Source organism: Anomaloglossus baeobatrachus, chromosome 2 (assembly GCF_048569485.1).
Source record: "Anomaloglossus baeobatrachus isolate aAnoBae1 chromosome 2, aAnoBae1.hap1, whole genome shotgun sequence".
Classification (NCBI taxonomy): domain Eukaryota; kingdom Metazoa; phylum Chordata; class Amphibia; order Anura; family Aromobatidae; genus Anomaloglossus; species Anomaloglossus baeobatrachus.
In genome coordinates this window covers 21,253,097-21,256,279 of record NC_134354.1, presented here as the reverse complement: position 1 = coordinate 21,256,279, position 3,183 = coordinate 21,253,097, and positions in this window count along the sequence as shown.

Here is a 3,183-nt window from a genome sequence, read left to right as displayed (position 1 = left end):
TTAACCCTTTCATTTGCAATGGGGCGAAAGGGGGTGATTTGAACTTTTAGGTTTTTTATTTATTATTTTTATATTACTAGGTCTCTTATGCGACTATAAGGATCAGCAGTCTGATCGCTCTGCCCTATCTCCAGGTGACAGCTACAGAGCTAAGATCTGCACATATGCTGCTTTACTTTCAATGCTGGCACTATGCCGCCACTGAGGCCTCCAACACGCATGTGCCACGAGACACGTATTTTCCCTGCGTGTTGCGTGTGGTAAGTACGTGTCTCGGGTACGTGCGGTCCATGTGTGTTCTCCGCGTGCTATCCGCTATAGCACACGGAGAACAGGTAATTTACATACTCACGCGGTCCGCGCTGCTGTCCAGGGTACTGCTCTTCGGCTCCAGCCCCGCCCACTCCCCGCTGATGCTGCTTCCGGCCCAGCGGAGATTAGCGCCCGTGACAGCATGCCCACCTCCTTTACACGCTCATAACGAGCGGCGGCTGGCAGGAACAGTTTGCAGCGGTAGAATCTGCGGGGCTTATGGAGGGGAGTATGTGTTTTTTTATTTTTAAATTAATGACACGTGCTTCTCCGGCGCGCGTCACACAGAACCGCATCCACACTACATCCGTGTGACACCCGTGCTGCCGGAGAATACGTGGACACGTCAGCGTGAGAAAATCACGGACGCACGTAAGTACGGAATGGACACACGTTCCGTTCCAAAATACTTACGTGTGTCCAAACAATAATGAAAACATAGGTCCACGTGTCTCCGTGCCGCCGGTACGTGAAAAAACTGCCAAACACGCACCGGAGGCACGGATGTGTGTCTTAGGCCTGAGAGAAAGTGACTCATGTTAGCTACAGGCGTCATCACCCGTGCTACCATGGCAACCACCGGAAGTCACGTGATCATGTCACGCGAGTTCCTATGGGGGCGGGGGTAAGTCATCATAATGGCTGCCCGCATATACATCTCGCTGCCAGATTTTGGCAGCAAGATGTAAGGGGTTAATGGTCACACACACTGTTGAAATCAGCTGATATGTGCGCGGATCACCACCGCCCGCCCACGGTAGGAGGCAGGGATTAACCTCACACGATCCATGACATAACGGGTCACTAAGGGGTTAATGTGCCATTCTACACACACACACACACACACACAGAACACACACACACACAGAACACACACACACACACACACAGAACACACACAGAACACACACACACAGAACACACACACACACACACACAGAACACACACACACAGAACACACACACACACACACACACACAGAACACACACACACACACACACACACACAGAACACACACACACAGAACACACACACACACAGAACACACACACACACACACACAGAACACACACAGAACACACACACACAGAACACACACACACACACACACAGAACACACACACACACACAGAACACACACACAGAACACACACACACACACAGAACACACACACACACACACACACACACAGAACACACACACACAGAACACACACACACAGAACACACACACACACACAGAACACACACACAGAACACACACACACACACAGAACACACACACACACACACACAGAACACACACACACACACAGAACACACACACACACACAGAACACACACACACACACAGAACACACACACACAGAACACACACACACAGAACACACACACACAGAACACACACACACACACAGAACACACACACACACACACATACACACACACACACACAAACAAAACCCATTCTTCTCCCCTGTCCCGCGTTCCCTCATGGCTGCTTCTTGCTGTCTGCAGGCCGTGCCCCCGGTGACTATCGCGGCCGGTGCAGGGGCAGTAACCACTGTCTGCACTTTATGTCAGACGATTGTTTTGCCGACGTTGCACGCGCAGAGTCCAGCTCTCTGTGCGCAACATTTACAACGCAGCTGTAGATGTCCGCCAATCAGAGGTGAGCAGCTGAGGTCAGGCAGTTTCCATTGGAGGAATAGTTGTGCACAGAGCGCTGGACTGAGCGCGCAGCAAAACAAACATCTGACAAAGCGCAGACAGTGGCTGCGGCCCCTGCACCGGCCGCGATTGTGAACAGGGGCACGGGCCTGGGGGCCGCATGTTTGAGACCTCTGAGGTAAAGTGTGTGTCCAGTGTGGTCTGGCCTCGGTGCTCGTTCGGTCACCCCCCCGTCACTAATCAGATTTTTCTAAAATTAGAGGGATTGTCTCTAGAAGATCGCTCCTGTCTTTGGGTGACCTCATGGCGGGTCTCCAGCTTCAGACCACCCTCTACAGACACATGTGACATACCAAACGATACCCCAAGGGGCCGATCTGATCAGATACCGCTCCCCTCTACGGTCGCACACCGCTCCCCTCTACGGTCGCACACCGCTCCCCTCTACGGTCGCACACCGCTCCCCTCTACGGTCCCACACCGCTCCCCTCTACGGTCCCACACCGCTCCCCTCTACGGTCACATACCGCTCCCCTCTACGGTCACATACCGCTCCCCTCTACGGTCACATACCGCTCCCCTCTACGGTCACATACCGCTCCCCTCTACGGTCACATACCGCTCCCCTCTACGATCACATACCGCTCCCCTCTACGATCACATACCGCTCCCCTCTACGATCACATACCGCTCCCCTCTACGATCACATACCGCTCCCCTCTACGGTCACATACCGCTCCCCTCTACGATCACATACCGCTCCCCTCTACGATCACATACCGCTCCCCTCTACGATCACATACCGCTCCCCTCTACGATCACATACCGCTCCCCTCTACGATCACATACCGCTCCCCTCTACGATCACATACCGCTTCCCTCTACGATCACATACCGCTCCCCTCTACGGTCACATACCGCTCCCCTCTACGGTCACATACCGCTCCCCTCTATGATCACATACCGCTCCCCTCTATGATCACATACCGCTCCCCTCTATGATCACATACCGCTCCCCTCTACGATCACATACCGCTCCCCTCTACGATCACATACCGCTCCCCTCTATGATAAGAGCTAATCCAAACCCTTTTAATTAACAGGACGGAGAACCACTTTTAAGCAAAATATTAAATGTTACTACAGGTCCCCAGCAGCACAGAGTATTTCAGGATACTGGACATCAACATTCAACACG